The following is a 27,651-nucleotide window of genomic DNA, read 5'->3' as shown; positions in this document are numbered from 1 at the left end:
ATTTGATTGGATCGTTCATTGACACGCTAAAAGTCACATGCAGGCGCTGAACCGCAGAGTGTGACAGGATTGGCTGGCGTATTAGGCGCGAAGATATGTAGCTACGTTGAAGGATGCTGATGTCTATTGGGTCATTATGCACACACGGGTAACCACCCCCAGTCGTTGCTGCTTCTAGCCGCGCCTATAAAACCATTACAAAATATAATATATCTACATATATATGGGCAGCATTCTTGTACATATTTATTTTAAAATATATTGAGTTCAGTGTGTCTACACAGTTACTGTAACACTTTAATAACTATTCATGAACAGCACATATTCATGTAAATACTTTAAAAAGTTAAGTACATATGCAAACAATTTTTTTTGTAACAGGTTTATTTCGGGGAATGTGGTTGCACAATTGCTTTTTATTTTACTTTCTAGACATATTACATTGTTTTGATTAGCAGAATTGTCTGTATTATTAATGTTAATGATGTATGGAATAACAAAACCCTTGAAATACAAGGAAAAATTGATCTGTGGTGTCATCATTGTGGTCATGCGCAACAGTGGCAGTGAAGTTAAGGTGGCTTTAGCTGAATTTCCAGGGTTTTGTTGCATTAAGTTCTCACCTTAACGTCCTTGCAACTAACAATTAGTCCTTGAATATCAAGGGTTTTGTTACAATGTATTGCTGCCCTTAATGTCCCTGCAACTAAAGTTTTTTCCTTGAATTATATAAATAAATATGTTTTCAGTTGCTTCCTAAATGCTTCCTAAGCTTGCCGTTCCATCCACGTTGCCAAAATTGGACAAGGTGGTTTCTAATTTGCTTGTGTTTCCAATCTGTTCAGATCCCTTCTGGTGTACTATAGGTGTGGGGCTGATTGATGGTTTAGAAACTGATATTCATCCCTGGACCACTGGTGCCCCCGAAGTTGATTTGTCACAGTATCAACGGCTCCAATTGGATGAGGTAGGTTTGATACGTGCCTGGTAGCAAGGGCCCAGACAGATGTGATGGAAGAGGGCACGGCCACTCCTTGGAATATTGCAATGTTGGTTCAGGGCCTCAACTGCTACGGAGCAAAGTCTGCCTTCTCAAGAGAGCATGAGGAAGTGTTCAGAGCTCCATGCACAACTGCAGTGCTTGTACGTAAGCATTTAGTTGAAGGCGGCTGGTGTAGAGCGGGGCAAAGGGCCATGCACCACTCTGGTGTGTTGTACCATATGGTCAGTGCATGCAGGACTCTGGTGAAGAGGTACACAAAGCTCCATACATCAGACAGGTGTGGAGAATGGTGTGACGAATCAACCTGCGGAGCACCAGTGGTCCAGGGATGAAAATCGGTTTCTAACCATGAATCAACCCCACACCTCTAGTACACCAGAATGGAGCCGAACAGATTGTAATACAAATGAATTATACGACCTCCTTGTCCAATTTTGGTAACGTGGAAGGAACAGCAGGCTTATCTCTGCAAGGCTGTGGATCGTGGGTTAGTTGCAACACAGCAAAAATACAATTATTACCCAATGAATTAAAGGGCCTGTCCAGTCAAGATTGTACAAAAATATCTACTTTATTATTACTACAACAGACAGTTCTAGCACACTACAATTACAACCCACACTGTAAAGGAGCACAGGACAGACAGTTTCACAAAGGAAAGGGATGCACTCTGGATACTGACAGGATGGTAGTTGGTTAAGCAATCAGACTTACTGTTCAAGGTGATCTGGTTTCAGCACACCGGGGCAAAGGGTTGTAACTGTCTCTAGGGGCCTTCAGGGAAGGACCAGGGGGGGGCAGAACCACAATGCACCCGGTACTGAAGAAGTTCTTGGTGCTCAACAGCTAGGCGGTTCCAGGGTGCTTTGCAGCCCTTGAGACAGAGTTTGTGGCGGGAGACAGCTGCGGGTACCAGGTCGCAGGCAGTTCGGAAAGCAAGGCTGGACGGAAGTCTGCAGGTTGTCTGGGTTGACGGCTCTAGGCCAAGAATGGTTGTCTTGTTCTGGTTGGCAGATCTGGAATGCTGGTTGAGGCACCCCGGATGGCTCTGGCGACTGTGGCGTGATAACAGTCAGCAGTGCAGCCGGATGCAGTTTGAGAACTCGACTGTCTCAAAATTGTCCTTTAAAAGATGGACGCTTTCTGATGCTTGTGTGGCACTCCTAGCTTCTTCGCAGGGCTCATGTCCTTTCAAGGTGGACAGCCCAAAGCTCAGGAGTGTGTTAGAAGGCAACGGCCTTGTCCTTTGACCAGAGACTCTGCAGCACTTCTCACCTAGGAAGCTTGCTGTCAGAACTAGCAGGGCACACTGTGTGCTGGTTGGGTACTGGTTCTGGAGCTGCATCCTGTATCTCCCTCTGTTCTCTGGGAGAGATCTTGCTTCCTTCTTGGAACTCCTGGCCTTCCTTCACTGGCCGAAGATGTACGGTAGACTGTACTTTCAGCTCGGGTCCAAATGAGTCCTTACTCCTTGCAAAGTCTACAGATGATCTGCTTAGTGAGGGGTTCAGCCCTCTTAAAGCCAAATGGGCCCCAGTGATTGGTGTAGGCTACGCCCACACCAACAATCTTCTGTTATGCATGCGGTCAGGACCAGAGTGCTCTGCAACAGGACAGACAAGGAGTGACAACATATACCTAAGTCCCACCCATCTTCCTGTATGTTGTAGATCAAAGTCTCTCTCTGGTTAACTGAGCCCTCTGACTTGATTAAAGTGCAGGTTTTCCCTTGCGGTATGTGCTGGGAGCCGGCCTTGTGTCTCCCTCAAACCACATACTTCTTCCCTCTGAAAGGGGTCAGCTCTGCAGGGGGTTGCCTACGGTGGTAAATAGTGGACCCAGACATGCATTTCACTACCTTTCATACAGGGGGGTGGGAACTAGCTTCACGTTGACACATTGCACACCAAATGGGTGTTAGTCCTACCTTACTGTTGTCTCTCCGGCAACCAAGCCCACTCGGCAGGCTTGCCTCAATTATCTCTCATTAGTATGCAATGCCACCAGTCAGAGAACAAAGGAATGCAGATACATGGAACCTTTGATATTTTAATTAGGCTGCTCATGGCTGGAGAAAGGTGCGTCTTCCTCCTGCTTGGAATGCTTTGATGTACCCAAGGCTGTCACATTCCATGTGAATATGATAGGGGAAGACAGCGCCTGAGGCTGTGTCTTCCCAGAGTACAGGTGACTATATGTTTGTTGTGGGATGTAGATGAAATGGGTGCGGAATGGCCGCACTTATTTCTTGGAGGTTGGTCTCCCATCATTCATTTTCATACATCAAAAAAGCCAAGGCGAGTGCACTCTCCCTGTGCGGATGGTCGAATTCTTCACAAACGGTCCAGTCAGGTGCAGGCCTCTGGTGAGTCTGCAGATCTCCATGCATCCTTCTGGTGCATTGAACCATGCAGTCAGGTGCAGGCCTCTGGTGTAGAGGGACAGAGCTCAATGCACCACTGTGGTGCTTTGGAGTACGCAGTCAGGTGTAGGCATCTGATGTAAAGCGGATAGAGTTCCATGCACCACTCTGGTGCGTTGGAGCATGTAGTCAGTTGCAGGCTTTCGGTGTAGAGGGGATAGAGCGCCATGCACCACTGTGGTGCATTGGAGCATGCAGTCAGGTGCAGGTCTTTGGTGTAGAGTGGATTGAGTTCCATGCACCACTCTGGTGCGTTGGAGCATGCAGTCAGGTGCAAGCCTCTGGTATAGAGGCGATAGAGCACCATGCACCACTGTGGTGCATTGGAGCATGCAGTCAGTTGCAGGCCTCTGGTGTAGAGGGGATAGAGCTCCATGCACCACTGTGGTGCTTTGGATTATGCAGCCAGGTGCAGGCATCTGGTGTAGAGGGGATAGAGCCCAATGCACCAGTCTGATGCGTTGAAACATGCAGTCAGGTGCAAACCTCTCGTGTAGAGGGGATAGAGCGCCATGCAGCACTGTGGTGCGTTGGAGCACGCAGTCAGGTGCAGGCCTCTGGTGTATAGGGTATAGCGCTCCATGCACCACTCGGGAGCGTTGGGGCATGCAGTCATGTGCAGGTAGAACAGCTGTTCCACATTGGCGTGCAGTTCCCGGCAGGTGCCGGAGCGCACACGTACGGCTCAATATCTTCTCGAGTCATGGCAACACTTTCCGCCCCGTTAATCAATTCGCCGATGGACCGTCAGGTGAGTGATGGGCCGCGCTCGGCTTCTCCATTTAGATCCCATTCTTGATAAATATACAGATAGATGCGGAGGCTGTTACAAGTAAGAAGCAGGGGTGTGGTCAGATGAACCTCTAACCCTTTATATTCCAACGCCAATCCCTTTTAAACAAGGAAGGGCGCCCGAAAGGAAACGGTGGTACCACCCCTCCAGTCCGTAGACCCCGACCCTTCTGTGTTCCGCCAGGAGTGAACTGGGAATCAAAAGAAGCCCTGTTTTCTTCCCTCCAAAGTGGCCCGCTAGTGCAACGTGCAAGCGGAAATCACATCTTAGCTGGGTGTGCTGCATCACTGGCCCCATTGGTGAGAAGTACCTCAGAACCTCGTGCCACTAATTGGCGTGAGGCAAGGCACTGGGTGCATGTGGCTTGCAAGGCTGCATGTGTAACACAATGAACCGTCCGTGGCAGAATGACTGCAGTGAAGATGTAGGTGTGTGGCCAACTTTGTTATCACTCGCCATGTCCAGTGCCTCTGCGGCCTAACCGCTGCAGACTGGGTCACTCCTTGCAGGATTACTGCATCCTGACCCAAAGCGACACGAAATCCTCACGCTCCCACTGCAGTGTTACTGCATTCTACTGAATCATGGTTACCCACCACAGTACTAGTGCAGTACGGATGCGAATAGAGCCTCCCAATGCAACAGTACAGCAGCCACTGCAGCGAGACTGCCTCCCGCCCTTGCAACACTACTGATTCCTGGGGAGTAGTGCAGTTCTACTGCAAGCTGAACTTTCCACGGCAGAGACACTGCATCTAGAGCTCTAGTACAGTGCTACTGCAAGTCAAGCACCAGTGCAGAGCTAAAGCAAGCAGGGCCGCCCACCGCAAAGTTACTGCATCCCAAGCTCTAGTACAGTGCTACTGGAAGCTGGGCTTCCCACCGCAAAGTTACTGCATCCCAAGCTCTAGTACAGTGCTACTGCAAGCTGGGCTTCAGACCGCAAAGTTACTGCATCCCAAGCTCTGGAACAGTGCTACTGCAAGGTGGGTTTCTCACCGCATAGTTGATGCATCCCGAACTCAGTACAGTGCAGTGTTACTGCATCTGAAGCTCTCGTACAGTGCTACTGCAAGCTGGGCTTCTCACCACAGAATTACTGCATCCCAAGCTCTAGTACAGTGGTGCTGCAAGCTTGGCTTCTCACTGCATAGTTCCTGCATCCCAAAATCCAGTATAGTGCCACTGCAAGCTGCGATTCTCACTGCAGACTTACTGCATCCCAAGCTCTAGTACAGTGGCACTGCAAGCTGGGCTTCTCACCACATAGTTTTGCATCCTAAGCTCTAGAAAAATCATAAAACAAGTCAAGCACCGGTGCAGTGCTAGTGCAACTGCAAGCTGTTCCCACCGCAGAAATACTGCATCCCAACCTCTAGACACTGCATCCCAAGCTCAAGAGCAGTGCTGCTGCATCCTGGCCCTGCCGCTGCTTTGTAAGTGAATCCAGTTCTCGGACGGTTCTACTGCATACTGACCAGTGTGCAGTGCTACTGTATCATGGGGCTTACACCTGGTCCAACACCACCCTTCTCTTCCCAAAGCACAACTGCCTTATGTAACCTGGTGCAGAGCTACTGTAGTCAGGCCTCCGACTGAAATGCAACTGGATTAATCATCCCTTGCAGGGCTAATCTAGTGTGCACCTCCTACTGCAGTGATGCTGCAGCTGGTAAAATAGCTCAGTGGGTTGAGTACCTGCTGCTGCAATTTGTGTGAGAGCTGCAGGTCACAGGTTCGAATCTCAGCTAGGCCAACTCAGCCTTTCATCCTTCCGAGGTCGATAAATGAGTACCAACTTCGGTTGGGTGATAAATGTATTTAAATATGTTCCATGTACAGCACTTTGGCGAAAGCTCTATTTAGACAAATCATTTTCCTCTGTCCCTCACCTTTCCGGGGTACTGCACCCTGAGCCATAGAGCAATGCTATAGATTTCTTTCCCTTCCATTTCAGCACTAGTGCACTGCTACTGCAGTCTTTCCCTCCTACTTTATACTACTGCATAAAGCTGCCTTTGCAGTTCATTGCCTTGAGTAGCACTGCAAGTGTATTTGCTCCCCCCCCTCTGCAGTGATACTGAAGTATTTCTGCCTGCCCCCATCCACAATACTGCATCCTGACTCCTAGCACAATGCTCCTGTACTGCGGGCCTGGAACTGCAGAGCTACTCCATCTGGCCGTGCCACTGTGCTGTCAGATTCAATCTGTATCCTCCATTGCACTGATTCTGCTTATGACACCTAGTGCAGTGCCTATATCAAAGGCCTCCAATGTCGTCACTACAGAGTTCCCGCAGTGCTACTGCACTCTGACATCTTAGTGCATAGTTACTGATTTCAAGGCATCCCACTGCAATTTTATTGCATTTGTGGAAAAAAAATGAGCTGATTCGGGAAAGGATAGTACAATCACGGTCTATCGTACCAGAACAGCAAGTGTACGACAGCGGTGCTAATGAGGCTGGTGTTCTACCAGCCCGAAAACCGTTCGCGTTCTTTACGATCACAGAAAAGACAGTACATTCCCTTCTCTCTTAGTTGAAGCCTACCAATGATACCTTATTCCCCAATACCATCTTGTGTGGCAAAAAGGTTGGCATCAGACATCTCACCTTTTATAACGGACTTTGTAAACAAATCCTTAGCAACAGGCTTTGTAACTTTGAAAAATGCAGTGGTTACTCCGCTCCTAAAGAAACCAAAATTAGATCCTAAAAATTTGCAGAACTATCGGCCAGTGGCAGGATTACCTTGGCCAGGAAAGATCCTTGAGAAAATAGTAACTTCCCCAACTACAGGAGTATGTGGAGAGGGAGGATGTATTGGACTCTTTCCTATCAGGTTTTCGATCTGGTTTTGGTACCGAGACGGCGCTGCTGACGGTGTTCAGGGGGGAAATCGAAGGTTTGGGGTATATGGCCCATTGCTTTGGAATTGTCTTCCAATGGGAATCCAAGCACAAAAAACACTCCCTGCTTTTCGGAAGGCCCTGAAGACTTATCTTTTCTGCTAAATTAGTTAACTTGGTGATGTAGTTGGTTGCTTGGACAGTGATGTTTGTGGAGCTGATAAGATTCTTTAGGCGGCAGATTTTGTCCAACCGTTGTTTCCAGCTGTGTCCAGATACGATTGGTTTCGTTTGGTGTGCAATATAAATCAATTCAAATTCAAAAATCCTAAACCCTTGCTCTGTGCTGCTGCAGTCACTGTCCCTCACTGTGGTGCTGTTGCATACAGCCCGCACACCCTCAAATGGTACAGCATCCACCCATTACAGTGCTTCTGAACCTTTAGCCCAAATGGAGAGCTAGTGCAGCCAGGGCCTCCCCAGGGGAACACTAGAGCTTCCACCCCTTGCGGTGCTCTGCACACTCACCCTTGGTTCAGCGCTTCTACACTCTAGGCTAGTGCCAGACGTGTGCTAAATAAAGTAGTGGAACTATGACTCCAGCAAGGGATGGCGGGTGCGAGAGGAAGCAAGGTGCAACACATGCATCAATGGGTTGTGGATGGGACAGGTTGACAGTCAAGTGGGTGGAGCAGGTAAAATGTGGTCCTCTGGAAGGTGGTCATTTATTACAAAGCTTGGATCCCAAGACAACGTCTTTAAGTCTGAGGGATGAATAGTCTGTGGTTCTGAGTGCAGTACAGTAGTCCAAGTGACTAGTTACTAGGACTTGCACTATAATCTCACACTTGTCCAGTGGCATGAAGGGGCAAAAGCCAAATACCATATACCCCCCTTCCCTACGATGTTAAAATTCAGCCCCATGGAAATGGCATGAAACTTTATCAATGGTTTCATCCAAACATTTACCCCGATAAAACAACTGCACAATTTAGTGTTACCAGGACCTCCTCCATCTTCCGAAAGTTGAGATGAACCCAGATAGAGTCCATCCCAGATGAGAGGTCATCCAGGCTTTGCGAATGTACAGTGAAACAGATTTCAGTTTGGCTGTAACTGTCCTAGAGTGGTAAAATGAAGAGGTATTCTTTAACTTCAAAAATGACCATTCCTGAACAGTGAACGAGGTTGTAAAAAAAAATAAAAAATAGAGGCACTGGTAACACCACAAAAAATAAAAGTAGTGGTACTCTGCTCCCGATAGTTCCCGGTCACTTCGACCACTGCTCCTGGCTCCCCACTGCACCAAACCCTCCCGAGGCACCACTGCATCCAGACTCCTAGCGAAAAAGCCACTGTAGCCCAAAACTCCTGTTACAGTTCCATAACCCCAACCCCAGCCAACCCCGCTCAGCCTTTGCCTGGCAGTGCTACTGCATGGACTTGCAACCTGTGGCTCTCAGATGGTTTGGACCAAGACTCCCATGATCCCTCAACATGGACTATGCAGCTTGGGATATGGTTGGAGAGGTAAAGGTTGCAGACGCTTGCGCTAGTGCATCATGACTACTCGGGCAGAGCTACTCATTTCAGCACCACACTTGTGCAAGGATACTGTAGTGTGTGCCTCACACAACAGCACTAGTGCATACAGAAGTCCCTTGAAGTGCTGTATTGCAGGCCTGAAAATGCAATGCAACTGCCTCCACCCACTGTCTCATGCGGTGCTCCTGCATCTTGGTCACGAAGTGTAGCGATGTGATGGTGTTGGTGTCCCACTGCAGTGATCATGCAGCGATCCATCCATCCTCTTGCAGTGCCGATGCATGCTGTACGTTTGAGCAATGCAGTGGGAAAAACGCCATTTAAAGGGCGGATTTAGGAGGGGTGAGCATCGACTTTCCCTTCCTCAGACTTCCGGCTGCCAGTTCCTGTTGCACGACCAGGCGCCGCAACAAGTGAGAGGCGGTTTTTCGAACGGTACTCCAGTTGCACGCCGGACTCCTGCCGCCTTGCTTGCCGAGTGGCTGCCCAGACTGCATTGCTCCTGTCTTGTGCCTCCCTGGATCGGGGGATCGGTGCCGATTGTCTCTTTATCTGGACCCCAGCCTGGGGAGCCATACATCTGAGGAGGGCTGTTTGGTGGAGCGTTGTTGTGGGGATGGTGGGAGCAAGCTCTGCTGGGGAGTGGGTTGATGGCAGGGAGGGGCACAGCGACCTTGCAGGCATCCTTTGTGGCTCTTGGGAAGGGGTTGAAAAGTCGGGTGCAGTCCAAGTATTTTTACCATATATTTTGCTAGCCAGGTGAATCGTTTTTGAACACGTAGGCTACCTGTGTGTGATCGATTCTTCTCTGCCAAATTATTTAACACACTGATGGAGATGCATCGTGTACTCCTGTCATATCCCAACTAAATAGAAGGGGGGGGACTGTGACTGTAGGCTGCGTCGACCCAGAGTACACAGGTCTATGCCTATGTTGTGCGGTAAGCCTAGGGAAATGTGTGCGGATTAGCCCCAGACATTTTCCGGGGGTTGATCTACCATCATTCAATTTCATTTAAACATTTCAAAATAGCCCAGGAGAGCGCACACCCAACGTGTGGATAGTCGAATTCCTCACCAACATCTCCTCATCATCATCATCATCATACTCCACTGGGGCTGCAATGTATGCCTCGTTCCTGCACTCCATCCTCTGCAGGCCAGTCAGCATCCTATGCGATCATCGCCATGTGGGCACACACTTCAGCCTGCCTGCTTCTCCATGTCTCGGGCACATTGGCCGCAGCGATTAACGTCCAGGAGGCCTTGCAGAAATTGACATAGTATCCTGCCTTGTGGCACCCGCTACACTGCCTTCCTACCCCACCGGTAATGGCCCTGCATGCAGCAATCCACTTCCACAAAACTCGTACATTCTCCGGGGTGCCTCTTCCTTACCCATCTTTGGTATGGCTCCACCCCCAGGGAGGCCGGCCCTACTCTTGTGCCATAAACTCAAAAAAGATGCAAGAGCCAGATAGAGGATACTGTAACTGGCGAGCGGGAAGTCACTTGCCACTTTTATTGCAATCCCACACTTGATCACAGCCATCCCAGCAGGTGACGTGCTGTGATCTTAAACTTAATATGTGACTGCACGCTCCATTGCAGTGGCGGGCCTCAGTCACAACACTGGCCCAGGGTATTTCCCTTTACCTTATGGTCTTTGTAATTGCACGTGAAGGAATATGGACCCAGCCAGGCTGGCGGCGCTCTTCTCTATGATGCAGGATAGGGGATTTGAAACAGTAATGGCGCAGTTGGAGGCAGCTGGGAGCTCTAGTAGTGCACAGGCATCTCATATGCAGGCAGGAGGGGCAGATCAAGGAACCAGTCACCACAGGAGGAGGCACGTTCCTCCCAAGTAGGCATTCCCCCATTCCCCCTGCTGGGACGGTCCCACCGACAACTTCGGAGGAGTCCAGGTGGCAGGGCTTCTGGCATTGCCAAGCCTAGGTACAGGTGTAGCGCCCCCCCTACCCCAGCAGTAGGGCAAACGATGGTGAATGGATTGCAATGTGGTCCCATTAAATTGAGAGGCACTTCAGCCCGCAGGGGGGCTTCTGGCTGTAGGCCATCAGAAAGGGGGACACACGCAGAGATCGTCAGGTTCAGTGCACAACAATGTGGTTACAGGGCCAGCAGCAGCCGGCGTGTGGTCTGGACAATCTATGGTAGGGGTATCCGTTGTCAATGTAGGGCCTGCGAAAACCAGAGGGGCGCACGAGGTGCGGAACCTCTCGGGCATAATGCCGTCAGGTCCAGCAGCAGCTGACGCGAGGTCTAACCCGGCACCCATCCATGATCAATGAGGCATGTTGACATGGCATGTTACACCGGAAGGGAAGGAAAACAATTTGGAAGGAAAAGTGTGTGGATGTGTTTGCATCACTGGACTATACTGACGCCGATGACGGCAAGGAGAATAAAGGGGAGGGAAAGGAAAAGAAACGACAAGTTGACAAAATCGATTGTGAACTGGGCCACCGGCTTCACAATATTTTCAACAGTAATGGCTGGGAAGTACCCGGGAACTGCGCCCTAAGCTATTTTCTTACACGCATATCATTCTGTCAGTGTAGCGGGAATGTGTATATGGTCCATGCTTGAATTATGACAAGTGTTTTAGGAGTTCCAAGGCAGGTAGCATTCACTTGGACTGGGGCTCTAGGGCCGAGGGCGTATGGGTCAGTTGCACTATGGTACGGCCAAGTGGCAACAAACTGTCTAGTCCTTTTGGTCCAGCCTCCAATTTAGCTACAAGAAAAGGACAAGACAGGGCGTTTAATAGGAAGGTGTGCACTAGGGTAGCCTGTAAACAGGCTTGCTCTTTCTGTGGTATGTCAGGGCACCCAGAGTTCAATTGCCTCACATGGTCAAAACACAAAGACCACAAATAGAATTTTTTGTCCCACACACGGCAGTACAGACTTGTCCACCCCACTGTGGAAGGACATGTTAAGGGTATGGGCGGACAAGAACTGTAGGTCGGAAGACACTAGGCTTTTGGTAAATGGGTTTCCCTTTGGTTTTTGGAGACCAGTGGAGGTCTGACTGCCTCGGTAATCCCTAAGAACCAGTTGTCTGCGATAAAGCAACCAGAGGTGCCTATGGAAAAGGTAGAGAAGGAAAGAAAGCTAGTTAGCGGGGATTGAGGGCCCTTTTGCGCACCCACTTTTGGCCAAATGTGTATGCTCCCCATTGGGCATTGTGCCAAAGAAAGATGTCAACAAATTCCAATTGATCCATAATCCGTCATTCCCGAAGGGCGCACCTGTGAATGATGCAATTGATCGTGACGTATGTTCCGTCAGGTATGTCTCTTTTGATGAAGCACTCAGACACATGCGAGTGCTGGGTTAGGGTGCATCATTGGAAAAAAATCGGATATTGAGTCTGCATTCCAGTTACTATGGGGACACCCGAATGACTACCATCTGTTGGGATTTCAGGCAGAGGGTAGTCTCTACTTTGACAAAGGCATGCCAACGGGGTGTTCTATTTCCTGCACTTATTTTGAGATGTGCAGCACCTTTTTGGAATAGGCCACTAAGCAGGAGTCCAGGGGGGCCAAAGTCCTATATTACTTGGATGATTTCCCGTTTATGGATCAACCCGATACGAGCCAATGCAAGAGGGGATTAGCGGCATTACAAAGTGTGGCGGTCAGGTTTTGGGTGCCGTTCGGGAAAGATAAGACCAAGGGCCCGGTGGCCACGGTGATGTTCCTAGAAATTGATTCAGTAAGGGGTGAGTGCCACCTGCCCGTGGCAAAAATATTTGCATTTAGAGAGTCAAGTGTTCAGGTGCACAAAAGCAAAGGTGGTGACATTTGGTCAGTTGCAGAGCTCAGTGGGTCAGCTGAACGTTGTGCTATTTGTAATTCTGATAGGCAAACCTCTTTCGAGAGCTATCACGTGGGCAAGGTCAGGAATGACCATGAAGCACCACCATACTAGGTTATCCAAAGTGGCGATGGAAGACCTCAGGGCATGGGATACAGTCTTGACTGAATTTAACGGGGTGCAGGTGTGGCAGGAGGCAATCAGCACAAGTTCCCAGATCGGGCTGTAGGGGATGGTTTGGGTCAATCTTGGGGAACAAGTGGTGTGCCAAGACTGGCCCTCCAAATGGTTAGAGCTTGGTTTGACCCACTACGTAACATTCCTGGAGATGTTCCAGATTTTGTTGGCATGGATGATCTGTATTGAGGTCATTAATGGAACTAGTGTTACTGCGCTGTAATATTCAATTTCAAGCATGTCATGTAGCATGTGTGTTCAACAAATCTGCTGATGCTCTCTTTCTCTTTCAAGATGCAGGAGTTGTGGCACTGGCTTCCACATCTGGAGGACGAGATGACCAATTTTCCCTAGACGCTCTGGAGGCTTCGTGCCCCGACCTCACCCCAATGATTTTGGTGCCTGTGACAACAAAGGCGGCATATGAAAAGTCTTTATGGGAGTTCAGGGCATTTTGTGGGGAGCAGGGGCTTCAGGACATATCTGACAGGGACACAATGATCCCTTACATGGGCCATTTATACATGCAAGGGGTGTCCGGGGGAGAGGGGGAGCTCATGGGAAAAGGTGGCGGCATTAAGATTCTTCGCTGGTCTGCAAGCGGTGGACAGCCCAACAGCGGATTTCACTTTGAGGGGGGCGATGTCTGGGTGGAAGAGAACCGCGGTGGAATGGAAGAACAGTAGGACGACTTTGGACCCTCACAAATTGAGTTTATGGGTCAGGGGTTGGGTATGAGGCCACATTGTATAGGGCAGTGTTCGTTACGATCTTCTTTGTGACCGATGAGCTGGTGGGAGCCTCGACAAGGGACAGAGGGTGGATTGGCTTGATATGATGTGGCCATTTTGGGGGGCGGGGCGGGGCTCGCTCTGCACCTATGGGTTAGACGTCTAAGGCGGACCATGAAGGAAAAGGAGCCAGGGTATCATTAAACCTGCAAAGCGAGGTGCGGCTTGTCCCCATAAGGGCTATGAAAGATTTCATCACACTAAGGGGGTTTAACGATGGGTCCACTTTTTCTCCAGCAAAACGGGTCCAGTGTGTCCCGGTTCCAATTTAGTCGAGTCTTTGAGGGGGCCCTCGAGCTGTCTGGGCTTGGCGATTTGTGCTTCGCCTCCCCATTAATTTCGGATCGACAGCCACCATAGTGGCGGGGTTTTCTCTCGAAGAGGAACACATTAAGAATATAGAGCGCTGGGGGTTGAACGCATTTAAAAATGTACATCAGACGACAACTGGCCTGTTGAAGAGGGGGTCGGGAATGTGCCGGGATACAGACAGGTATGGCAGTGGGTGGAGGGGGGGGTGGTAGAAATTACAGGGGATGTCTTGCTCGGTCTCCAACAATGGTTTCATTTGTGTCTGCTTGCCATTTAGAAGATGCCGTCCAACAGTGTAGTGTGGATCGTTGGACACCAGTTCATTAAGAGGATGGAAAGAAGGGTGTGTGAATGTCCAGGTTTGTTGAGGTGCCAAGGCGTGGGCACGTGTTGCATTGGCATAGGAGCCATGAAAGTTCGTCAGTTCTGCCAAATTGTTTCGAAACATGCTGGGGAGCACCGGCTGCCAAACCAGACTTCGTAATTTACACATCAGGGGCAATGATTTTGTGCCTTTGGGGAGAAGAGAGCTGAGGAAGAGCTTGGCTTCACTCTTCTTCTAGCTGAGCAGGTTCTGTCCAAAGGCGATAGTTGCCCGGTCGCAGATAATGCTACAGACTGGGCGAGGGCTACCTGGGACGGCGCATCCCTGTAACATTTCAGCAAAGAAATTGAACAACAAAGTGACCCGGTTGGCAACCTGTCACGGGTGCATTAGGACTCTGGCCAATGGGCTGGTGAGGGGGCTCCCCCTACTTTCACCAGGATGGAGTATACCTGTCTGACCAAGGTACTGTTGTAGGAATTCGAACATCTGCATGAGGAGAGTGCGCTCGCATGGGCTTTTTTTATTTTTTAATAATGAAAAGGAATGATGAGAGACCAACCTCAGAGGACTGTGTGAGGCCATTCCACACACAGTCCATCTGCTTCCCGTGCAAAACGCATAGTCACATGTACTCTGGGAAAACATAGCCTACAGGCGCTGTCTTCCCCCGTCTTTCAGCTGGAATGTGACTGCCCCGGGTACATCAAAGCATCTCAAGGAGGGTGAAGGCACACCTTCCTCCAGCATGGGCAGCCCAATTTAAATATCAAAGGCTCCATGGATCTGCATTACTTTTGTTCTCTGGCTGGTGGCAGTGCATGCTAACAAGATAATTGAAGCAAGCCTGCTGAGTGGGTTTGGTTGCTGAAGAGACAACAGGAAGGCAGGACTGAAACCCCTTTGGTATGCAATGTGTCAACTTGAAGCTAGTTCCCACCCCTCTGTATGAAAGGCAGTGAATGGCCTGTCTGAGTCCAGCAGTTACCACAGGTGCCCCTGCAGAGCAAACCCCTTTCAGAGGGAGAAGTATTTGGGTTGGGGGAGACAGGAAGCCTGCACCCAGCACAAACTTCAGGGTAACCCTGCTCTTTTAGAGTCACAGAGGGCTCAGTTAACCAGAGAGCCACTTTGTTCTACAACAGACAAGGAGATGGGTGGGACTTAGGTATATGTTGTCACCCCCTTGTCTGTCCTGTTTCAGAGTACTCTGGTCCTGACCTGATGCATAACAGAAGATTCTTGGTGGGGACCCAGGATTGGTTCATTAAGGTGGGCTTAGCCTGCACCAATCACTGGGGCACATTTGGCTTTCAAAGAGGGCTGAACCCCTCACTTAGCAGATATGAAGACTTCAAAAGTGGTAAGAAGGACTCCTTTGGACCCGATCTAAAGGTACAGTCTACCTTACATCTTCCGCCAGTGAAGGAAGGCCAGGAGTTCCAAGAGGGAAGCAAGATCCCTCCCGTAAACATCTCCCAGGGAACAGAGGGAGATACCAGACTCAGAGGACCCGTCCAGCAGCTCCTGAACCAGTACCCAGCCAGCACACAGCATGCTTTGCCAGCAAGCTTCCTAGTTGGGAAGTGCCAGAGAATCTCTGGACAAAGGACAAGGCTCCTGAGCTTTGGGCGGTCCACCTTGAAAGGCCATGAGCCCTGCGAAGAAACTAGGAGGGGTGCCATACAAGCATCATCCAGCATCAATTTTTAAGGGCATTTTCGAGACAGTCAAGGCCTCGAACCGCATCCAGCTGCACTGCTGACTTTTGTCATCCTGCAGTCACAAGAGCCGTCCGAGCCGCCTTGACCAGCATTCCAGATCCGCCAACCAGCACAGAGACAACGTTTCTTGGCCCCGATCCGCCGCGTCGGACAGCCTGCAGATGTCCGGCCAGCCTCGCTTGCCGAAGTGCCTTTCGCCTGGTACCCACTGCTGTTTCCGTCACTAACTCTGTCTCAAAGGGCTGCAGAGCGTCCTGGTACCACCTCGCTGCGGTCAAGTACCAAGAACTTCTTCAGCACCAGGTACATTGTGTTTCTGCCCCCCTGGTCCTTCACCGAAGGCCCTTGGAGACAGTTACAACCCTTAGCCCCCTTGATGCTGAAACCAATAACCTTGCACAGCAAGGCTGATTACTTTACCAACTACCCTCCTGTCAGTATCCAGAGTACATCCCTTTATTTCGTGAAACTGTCTGCCCTCTGTGTTCCTTTACAGGGTGGGTTGTTTTTTGTAGTGTGCTAGAACGGTCTCTTGTAGTAATAATAAAGTAGATATTTTTATACAACCTTGACTGGAGAGTCCCTTTTATCATTGGGTAATTATTGTATTTTCACTGTATTGCAACTAACCAACGACTCACGATCATGTGGAGATGAGCCTGCCATTCCGTCCAGGTTACCAAAATTGGACATGGACGTCTTATAAATCACTGGTATTCCATTCTGTTCGGATCATTTCTGGTGTACTAGAGGTGTTGTGCTGATTGATGGTTAGAAACCGATATTAATCCCTGGACCACTGGTGCCCCAGAAGTTGATTCGTCACATACTGAACTTTTGCTTAAGAACTTTTTGGCATTCATTCACATGGCCTGGCAGAGTGGGATTGTACCCAGACAAGATGGCACAGGTCTCTTTGGCAGGTGGGGGGCAGGAGGGGGACCATATGGTCAGTGAGTTGCCCTCCTTTCAGGGACCACAGTGCCAGAATGATACAGTGGCGAGGACTGACGGCCTCTTACTGTGAGGGTTCTGGACCAGTGGGAGGTTTTGGGGGGGCAGCATCAGGGAGCAGTCATTACAGGTTGTTACATATCAGCCCAGTCCTGCAGTACCTCCCGTATCTGGTGGTTACATACGGGGCAAGCGCGTTCCAGAACTTCGTTGTGGCTTCGGTATCGGTTGCCATGGTGCCTGGCCGTGCAGCAGAGAACGTCGCATCAGCTGAGACGTCCTGTGCGCAGAGAACGCGTAACAAGGCCCCACCCCCCTGCACCGTAAAAGCCGAAGCGACTCAGCGGCTTGTTGCTGCTAATTGTGGCGTTACGTTCGGTTCCATCCCGCTCCGGTGCTTATTCCCCTTTTTCCTCTTGATTACTTGACTTCCTGGATCTTCGACCCACCTTTGTCTACTTGGATTGTCATTGCCTCTTCCTTCAGCCTGAATTTGAACTCTGTTGTCGACTTCGGACTCTCCTTGGATTGCATTTGCTTTTTCCTTCAGCCTGATCTGTGAACCCTGCTGCCGACCTCGGACTGTCCCTGGATTTCCACTGTGCCTTCGCCCCGTCTGGTGAGATTACTCCTTTCCGTTCTACACAATTTGAGTGATCTTCCTACGCGGATTACCACACTGACATTAAGAGTGTCCCGCCATCTTGGCCTGTGCTTGTGCAATTAAGGTAAAGCTCATCCAATTCTCCTGTATTGTTCATTACCTGAAAAGCATCAGTCCTCCTCATACGTGCGGATTCATGGAACAATGTCATTAATTTCCTGCCTTTTCTACCTTTTCCGAGTGCATAGAAGTGACGCTTTCCAGTGTATGCACCAACCCGTCACTAGTGCGACCCTTGTGCCGCCCGGGTATACTCTTCTTTACTAACCTTCCCATTTGTTGATTTGTACCTGCCGTTGTATTCCTTTCAACTGGTACCCATTTTTTCCTTAGGAATCCCACTTATCAGGTTCATCATTTAAGGTCCAACACCACCTCAACCATTATCTAGCATTGGTTATTGGCGGTGTGTGTTCTCCCCGCTCTTTTAGGCGATAGACATCTCTGCTGGTTTACTCTCAAATGGCAGCGAGGTACATCGTAGAAAAGAGCCCCTCTTAGAGGAAACCTGAATCACAGAATTCAGGGGAGCTGGAATCCTGGAGGCTGAACCCGAACCAATTAAATCCTACCTCCCTCCGCAAGGTCGTCTTACCTAGGCTCCAATCAGCATACGGAGCAGTAAGTAACAGAATTAGCAGCCTACAAAATGTCTACAGAGACAACCAATGCCTTGAATCAGATTGTGCAAACTGTCACGGATCTACGTACTGATTTGACCAGCGCACAGGAGGCATTGCGTCAACAGGTGGCCGCTATTCAGTCTTTAGTGACTACTCCAGTCTCACAACCCAGTGGCACTGCAGCTACGGCTTCAGGGTCAGGGTTTCCAGCTCCCAGTCAGGAACCAGCTCCGGTAATGCTTACCACTCAGTTTCCTCTGCCCCCCCCCCCACCCCCCAGAACGTTTTCTGGGTGATCCCAAGCAATACAGAACTTTGGTCAATCAATGCAAACTGCACTTCCTCTGTCGTCCGGCCTCTTTTCCCTCTTCCACCACTAAGGCTGTGTTCGTGTTATCACTCCTAGGTGGTACTGAAGCTGCATAGGCAAATCCATTGTTGGAATCTAACCGTCATGTGCTCTATAATTGTGATGCCCTTCTTACCATGATGAGTAAAGTATTTGATACGAGATACACCACTCAAGCCACCGACCTGGAGTTACTGAAACACTGACAGGGGAATAACACTCTACTGGTTTATTTAGCCCGCTTTAATCAGTTGGCTGCCGAAACCGACTAGCCTGAAGAGAAGAAATCAGCACTCTTCTATCAAGGTCTATCTGACGAACTGAAGGATATTTTGTCCACTGTTCCAGTCGTTCCCACTGCATTTGGAGAATTACTTTATTTAGTCCTCCAAATTGATGCCCGTAGGGCCGAAAGACGCGGGGAAAAAAGAGCAACTGTGTTCGCCCCGGCAGCAGCTGAAGTCACGTCCACAAACCTACCTGCCCCTGAACCCATGCAGATAGGAGCGGTTAGGGGTCCACTGACGCCTGCTGAACTGGAATATCGCAGGTCACACAACTGGTGTATGTACTGCGGAGCCTGAGATCATTTGTTACCAGAGTGTCCTAAAAAACCCAAACGCAAGGCGGGAAATGCCAAATCCCGACAGTAGATAGAGTCCCTACGTCGGGATGTTTTACTCTGGACTCACCTTTGCAGGATCCTGTTCAGCTTTTTCGTCTCCCTGTTGATTTTTCCTCGACCCAGGGATTGTCATTAAAAGCTACAGCGATCATAGATTCCGGTGCAACAGGCAATTATATTGATCAAGGTTATGTCTCTGGGTCAGGAATACCCTTACTCCGCAAAAAACACACTGAAACTGTCAATGTCTGGCCAGGTCACCCATCAGACGGTTCCTTTAATTATGAGCACTGAGGATGGACATACGGAAGAAATCTCCTTTGACATTATCAAGGCTCCAGCTTATAAACTAATTCTTGGTATTCCGTGGTTGCAATTTCACAACCCTGCCATTGACTGGTCAATGAACCAGATACAATTCCCATCAACCATTTGTAATACCCAATGCACTTCATTGCTCGGGATAACCCAAGACGGTCCGGCTAGAGCACTACCCTCTCCTTCCATACATATTGAGGCGATCACTAAATCTTCCACACCCGCGGTCCCATCTCAATATGCAGAATACATGGATGCAATAGACAAGGGAATGGCAGAAACACTACCCCCAGATCGGGTCCATGACTGTCTAATAGATCTTGTACCAGGAGGAAGGATACCAGCTGAGAGAGTGTACTCCCTCACTCTCAAAGAAGATGCCGTACTCAAGGAGTACATAGATAAAGCACTTGCTATGGGCTTTATACGGCCTTCAAAATCTCCAGTCGCTTCTCCTCTCCTTTTTTCTGAAAAAAGGAGACCTGCGTCCTTGTATTGATTACTGCGCTTTGAACGCAGTGACAATAAAGAACCAATATCCCCTTCCGTTGATCTCTGTTCTCCTCGGTGAGTTGGGGTCATCGCAGGTCTTTACGAAACTTGACCTTAGAGGAGGGTACAACTTGGTACACATGAGAGAAGGGGATGAATGGAAGACCGCATTTAAAACACGGTATGGTCTATACGAATACTTGGTGATGCCCTTTGAGCTTTGCAATGCCCCGGCCACTTTTCAGGCCTCCATGAATAACATTTTCCATGATGTTTTGGATCAATACGTCGTGGTATATTTAGACGACATTCTAATTTACTCACAGAATCTCGCCGAACTAGTCCAACATGTCAAAACTGTGCTTCAATGCCTGCGAGACCATACATTGTTCGTAAAAGCAGAAAAGTGTATCTTTCATGCCTCTGAAGTAGAGTTCTTGGGGTACGATTTAACGAACCATGGGGTTCGGATGAGTCAATCCAAAGTGAAGGCTATCCTAGACTGGCCTATACCTAAATCAGTTAAGGCCCTAAAGTCTTTCTTGGGTTTTGCTAATTTTTATAGGCGTTTTGTGTATGGCTTTTCTGATCTCTCAGCTCCTCTGACCTCCCTGACTAGTGCCAAAGTCTCATATGTATGGCCACCAGAGGCACAGAAGGCATTTGACCAATTGAAATCTGCTTTCAGTACTGCTCATGTTCTTATGCACCCAGACCCGTATCTCCCGTTCTTTGTAGAAGGGGATGCCTCAGGTTATGCAGTTGGTGCTGTTTTATCACAACAGTGCTCTCTTTCGGGTGACGTACATCCCATCGCCTACTTCTCTCGCAAGTTGACACCATATGAGAGAAACTACTCAATTACAGAACATGAACTTCTGGCCATCAGGGATGCCTTCTTGGAATGGAGGCACCATCTTCTTGGTGCTCGACGCCCTGTAACCGTTTATTCAGATCATAGGACTTTGTTGGCCTTCAAATCCATGAAATTTCTCACTGCCAGGCAGGCACGTTGGCATTTGTTTTCCTCACAATACCAATTTGTTATTACCTATTGTCCTGCCAAGGCTCAGGTATCAGCTGACGCTCTCCCCCGCTCTTGTGCGGGTGACCGGCTCATACAGGCGGAACATAAGCTACTTCTACCGAACAGAGTCATATGTGGCTGTTCTGTTCAACCCTCCTTGCGATCCGTTATTACGGATTGGGCCTCTACTCATCCAAATGAGATCGCAGAACTGAACTTGAATCTGGTGCAAGGTTTACCATTCATTCAGGGACGTGTTTTCATTCCGCCTGGTCAGGCTCGCACTTTAGCCCTTCAGTGGTCTCATGTTTCACCTGTTGCTGTGCATCCAGGTAACCAGAAAACGTTGGAAGCATTACGACGTTGGGCTTGGTGGCCGTCCATGGCACGCGATGTACAAGACTACATAACAACATGTGCCATATGTACTCAATGTAAAACTTCCAGAACCAAACCTGTAGGTTTATTACATCCCTTAACAGTTCCGTATAAACCCTGGCAGATGGCGTTGATGGATTTCATTGTCGAATTACCAGAAATACAAGGACACAACACTACTTGGGTAGTAGTGGACTACTTTACAAAGTATGCTATATTCGTACCTTGTTCCGGGTTGCCTTCAGCACCCAAACAGGCCAGGTTGTTCATGTCTAATGTTTTTCGCTATTTTGGGTTACCGTCTGTCATTGTCTCCGACAGGGGAACGCAGTTTACTTCACGCTTCTGGAACGCTCTTACAGCTTCCCTTGGAATCAATGATAGATACTCTTCATCTTACCATCCACAAACAGATGGGCAAACTGAAAGGGTTAATGCTACTATTGAACAGTACTTACGCTGTCTCCAGTTTCAACAAACCTGGTTTACGGCGTTGCCACAAGCCGAATTTGCGTACAATATTTCTATGCACACCTCTACTGCAGTTTCTCCTTTCTTTGCCCTCTATGGATGTCATCCCAGAACATTACCGCTTGATCCATCATTGCCAGATTCCAATCCGGCTTCGCGTGACTGTGTCTGCGTTCTGGATCAAGTGCACAAAGATGTATGATGTCCTCTCCTTAGGGCCCAAGACCATGCAAAGAAGATAGCTGATGCACATCGTTTGCTGGCACCTGCCTATCAGATCGGCATGAAGGTGTGGTTATCCTTCCGTAATTTACAGATTGCTGGCAAACGCTCGTTGTTGCCTCGCTTCGTGGGTCCTTTTTCCATTAACAAGGTCATCAATCCAGCTGCAGTCCGGTTGTCATTGCCCAGATCCTGGCATATACATCAGGTCTTTCACGTTTCCCTCATTAAGCCTTTTGTTCATTCCACTAGGCTCCCGGCACATCCATCCCCTGTTGTGGTAGACGGCGAAGAAGAATATGAGGTATCTCGCATCCTGGATTGCAGGGTATCCAGAGGTATTATCCCTTATCTGGTCGATTGGAAGGGTTTTGGTCCTGAGGACTGTACTTGGGAGCCTCTTGCTAATTTACATTGTCTTAAGGTTTTGAGGGAATTCCATTCCGCCAGGGGGTGGCTGGTGTCTTTGGGGGCAGATGCTGTTACATATCGGCCCAGTCCTGCAGTACCTCCCGTTTCTGGTGGCTACATACGGGGGCAAGCGTGTTCCAGAACTTCGTTGTGGCTTTGGTATCGGTTGCCATGGCGCCTGGCCGTGCAGCAGAGAATGTTGCATCAGCTGAGACGTCCCATGTGCAGAGAATGCATAACAAGCCCCCGCCCCCCTGCACCGTAAAAGCCGAAGCAACTGAGCGGCCTGTTGCTGCTAATTGTGGCGTTACGTTCCTTCGGTTCCATCCCGCTACGGTGCTTATTCCCCTTGATTACTTGACTTCCTGGATCTTCGACCCACCTTGCTCTACTTGGATTGTCATTGCCTCTTCCTCCAGCCTGAATTTGAACTCTTTTGCCGACTTCGGACTGTCCTTGGATTGCATTTGCTGTTTCCTTCAGCTGATCTGTGAACCCTGCTGCCGACCTCGGACTGTCCCTGGATTTCCACTGTGCCTTCGCCCTGTCTGGTGAGATTACTCCTTCTTGCCGTTCTATACAATTTGAGCGATCTTCCTACGCGGATTAACACGCTGTGCATTACTAGTGTGTCCCGCCATCTTGGCCTGTGCTTGTGCAATTAAGGTAAAGCTCATCCAATTCTCTTGTATTGTTCATTACCTGAAAAGCATCAGTCCTTCTCATATGTGCGGATTCCTGGAACAATATCATTAATTTCCTGCCTTTTCTACCTTATCCGAGTGCATAGAAGTGACGCTTTCCAGTGTATGCACCAACCCGTCACTAGTGCGACCCTCGTGCCGCCCAGGTATACTCTTCCTTACTAACCTTCCCATTTGTTGTTTTGTACCTGCTGTTGTATTCCTTTCAACTGGTACCCATTTTTTCCTTAGGAATTCCACTTATCAGGTTCATCATTTAAGGTCCAACACCACCTCAACCATTGTCTAGCATTGGTTATTGGCGCTGTGTGTTCTCCCCGCTCTTTTAGGCGATAGACAGCTCTGCTGGTTTACTCTCAAATGGCAGAGAGGCACATCGTATAAAAGAACCCCTCTTAGAGGAAGCCTGAATCACAGAATTCAGGGGAGTTGGAATCCTGGAGGCTGAACCCGAAACTGTTAAATCCTACCTTCCTCCGCGGGGTCGTCTTACCTAGGCTCCAATCAGCATACGGAGCAGTAAGTAACAAGGTGCGGAGTAAGGGACCTCCTGGTATCGCATCCAAAAGGGCATAGCAGGGAGGCCGGGGAGGGGTCTCACCGCCATGCACCGCCAATCGGGGGTTAAGTGTATGGTCCATCTGGCGCACCTGTCTGAATATGAAAACGTGTTATTTATGCTGATGTCATTTGTTGCTTTGAATTAGATATTGTGGGTCACATTTGTTGGTGGCTTTGGTTTGCAGTGAAAGATAAATGTGGCCAAGTAAACCCAAAGAATGTGGCCATGCATTACTTCCGCCATTGCACGTTGCCACCTGCTAAGCCTACTGAAGGTGTTACAGCAGCGCCACTGCACCCGGACCCTGTACTGTGGTGCCACAGCACCTGGACAATGGGGTTCGGTGTTGCAGTTCCCTGCTCTCCGTTTCCAATATATAAGAGGGAGTTCTTCTTTGGCGAACTCCACAGTTTTAATAATAAGACCATAAGGAACAGTGTCTAAATGCTAAATGACCAAGACAAGTCCTTCTTTTCCCTGGGTCCTGTGAACCAATCGCTGACCTTCGAGAACGTTTGGTGACCTCACAACTCACGTATGACGCGAAGGGCGGAGCATTTTGTGGGAAGTTCGTTGTGTTCCTCCCTGTGCGGTAACTTATAGGCCTTTCTGCATTTTATCAACAAATATTGTGATGCATGCAGATGTATTAAAGAAACCCTAAAATTCGAGCGGATTCGTGAACAAAGGTCAATGTACTGCCATCTAAGAACTCGCTTGTACCATACAACCCCCCCTTATGCCCTGAATAGGGATGGGGGGGCGCAGGCGCTCGCCCCCTACATCAGCTTCTGCAGAAAGTCTTTGGCTGCTGCGATAGAGCCGTGGCAGCCAGCCACCTGTCGCACCAGCTCCTGTGTTTGCTAATTAAACTCTTATGAATTCACCATTATTCAGAATAACGGAATGTTTATTACTTTGGGAGCCCCGGGGTGCCAGGGAGCTCTACAGCTGGAGCAAAGAGGAGGGGAGAGGGGGGGAGAGGGGGGCGTTCAACGATAAAGAGGGCGGTGTTGGTAGTAGAGAGGCCCACAGTCAAAATGTCAGGGCCACTGAAATGTCCCAGGGCCCTTTTTTTTACCCTTTGCATGATGGATGACACCCTGGGCTTACTAGCCATTTGATTTCACTTGCGCTAGTTGCCTTGCTAGTGTCTGGGCCCAGCTGTACTCCGAAACCGAAGGAAAGCGTAACGCGCGCGAGAAGCCTCGTGTTCATTCAATGCGGCCATGATAGTGCGGGAGGCATTGGCGTGTTGCCATACTTTGTAATTTTTAAAGTCAATTACTGACTCGGGTGGATAATCTTTCACGTGTGTTTTTCTTAAAACATTTGCCATAACAAAGGAGATTTGAGCACACATAATGCCGGTGTTGCAGGGGACTGGTGACACACTGGCTAGCGCAACACATCGGGGCACCGTTTCCTGTCGGCCTCTACTTTTGTGCAGGTTGGTTTCAAATGCCACCCGCCTGACGCGCCGGTGACCCAGGCACAGCCTTACTGGCCTGGCACGCGTGCAACCGCAACAGTCTTACCAGCCCGCGAGGTGGACTAAGCACCGACTCTGTCCCAGCTCACCAGACACGCAATACTGTCGGAAGATTACAATTGGAATAGGACTGATCCTGCCTCGGCCCTCTCATCCTCCGAGGTCCCAGGCTACCAGGAAATGGGCTCACCCCAGAAGTGTCCTATAAGCACGCCTAGCTTAGTCCCGCCATAAATCAAAATGGGGGCGTCCATAGTGTCGGAGTATGTTTGCTAAAGTCATATTTTGACCCATGGGGTCCAGGGTCTTTCTTGCGAAAATACACAACTGCACCACAACTGAGCACTCGCCACCCGAGTGCAAGGACTGGGGACGAGCGAAGAAGGTGGTTTTAGCAGCATGGACAGAACTCGCCACCCGAGTGCAAGTACTGGGACGAGCAAAGAAGGTGGTTTAAGCAGCGTGGACAGAGGGCATGCCTCGGGCAGTGGCGGGAGATAAAGCAGCTGTGAAACTGGAGATCCCCCCCGCCCCCATTCCCCGCGGCACGCAGTCTGTTCAGGGAGGCCAGGGGACAGAACGGGTTAATTATTAATGAGGGTTTGCAGACACTGGTAGTCACGGAACAGCAGGCCAACGAAATAACCTGGGCAAGAGTAAACTGCACTGGGGGCAAAAAGTAACGCATAGGGACACCACTGCCCCCCACATACTTAACATTGCTTGCACCAAGGTCCGTTTCAGAAGGCCGGGGCCTACCCCATAGCACTGTACACGCAACCCCTCCTCCCCCCGCACGCTGGACTATCCACCAGTCTCTCCCGTGTGACACGCAGGGGCCAGTCAGCGCTGCGAACAGCACGTTCATCAGCCGATCCTCGGATGTTAGCACTGTGGACATCAGCCCTCGCATAAGACACTTCGAGGTTGTGCGCGAGGATGGCAGGCCTCCCACTGCACAAGAACTGTAAACGCCAGCTGTCACACGCTGGCCACCCAATATCTCAGCCCGGTGGAGGTTGCATCCAAGGGGTTGGTACGTCTGGCAATAACCGTTTCACACGGAGGATCACGGGAATACATACGCATGACAGACTTCACTCCTCACACTGGACACAGTGGAGTCAGCACTGAACAGCAGCCCTCACAGTGGAGTCTGCACTGAACATAAGCACTCACACAGGAGTCAGCAACGAATAGCAGCCCTCAACCTGGACACAGTGGAGCCAGCACTGAACAGCAGCTCTCGCACTGGACACACTGGAGTCAGCACTGAACAGCAGCCCTCGCATTGGACACACTGGAGTCAGCACTGAACAGCAGCCCTCGCACTAGAGTCAGCACTGAACAGCAGCCCTCGCACTAGAGTCAGCACTGAACAGCAGCCCTCACACTAGAGTCAGCACTGAACAGCAGCCCTCGCACTAGAGTCAGCACTGAACAGCAGCCCTCACACTAGAGTCAGCAATGAACAGCAGCCCTCACACTGGACACACTGGAGAGGCACTGAACAGCAGCCCTCGCCCTGAAGTCAGCACTGAACATCAGCTCTTGCACTAGAGTCAGCACTGAATAGCATCCCTTACACTGGAGTTTGCACTGAACAGCAGCCCTCGCACTGGACACAGTGGAGTCAGCAATGCGGCCAGCAGCTCTCACACTGGATGGACTGGTGTTAGGGCTGAACAGCAGCCCCTACAGTTGGCCTCTCGGATGAATAGAGATGCTGCTCCTTGTATCACAGCTTGCCCTCTGTAGAGGTCACACGCCCTCAATGTCACACGTTGTGGGCCTTAAAGAAAGGCCTTCTTATCTCTTAGAGTCAAATGAAATCTACGTTGATTAGCAGCAGCCCCTCCGAGATGGTGCTTCGGGCATCTTGCTCAGCTGCCCTAGTAAGCGCCCCTGCACCTGCCCGGGGCAGCCCACGCGCCCATTGTGCTTTGTGTTCTGCTGGTATTCTGCCGTGCTCTCGGTGTGGGGTTTATACTGGTGCCGACACTCCTTCACTGCTGGGACTTCAATGATTTCGTATGGCAATTACAAGGTAGAACTATGCCCTAAAGGCATTGAACGGGTTAACTCATCACTATGTTGGCAGGAAGTGGACCCACATGGTGCCCATTGTGTGCCACTGTGAGTGCGTTGCCCTTTGTGCCTACTAGTTGCCTTGGTAGAGCTCACAGGCAGCCTCCCGGATACTGCCCCTTCCGGTAACCCGACACCCTCCCACCCCCACACGGCGCTGGAGCGCAATTTCTACAGCACGTCATAACCACGCCCCTCTCAGGCGTTCCACCTTCCTGCCGATTTCAGATTGGTAAAATAAGTCCTTGCTTTTGGGGGGAAACCAGCGTGTCTGAAATGGCTTCTTTTTCCCGTCTCGTAGAGGCGACCCAGACCATCTCCTGCCAAGAGGGGCAACCAATCAAACCAATCATTTAATCTCGCCTGGAGAAGGCCTGCCCTTGGGACAGAACATGTAGACTTTGAAATCCACTTTCCCAGATTCACTCTGCAATCAGACCAGAGGGCGATGGGACGGGGTAGAGAAGCTCAACCAGGGTGATG

At 49.8% G+C, this 27,651-nt stretch overlaps 1 protein-coding gene across 3 annotated transcripts in view; it reads right to left on the bottom strand.

Annotated features, from left to right (window-relative positions):
- Positions 1-27,651, bottom strand: part of DSCAML1 (DS cell adhesion molecule like 1) — an 866,449-nt gene that overhangs the window by 742,592 nt on the left and 96,206 nt on the right. The gene's annotated exons all lie outside the window — the stretch shown is intronic.

The sequence above is a fragment of the Ambystoma mexicanum genome, chromosome 9, assembly GCF_040938575.1.
Source record: "Ambystoma mexicanum isolate Mex_15411 chromosome 9, UKY_AmexF1_1, whole genome shotgun sequence".
In the NCBI taxonomy this organism is placed as follows: Eukaryota; Metazoa; Chordata; class Amphibia; order Caudata; family Ambystomatidae; genus Ambystoma; species Ambystoma mexicanum.
This window is presented reverse-complemented; position numbering and strand designations above follow the sequence as displayed.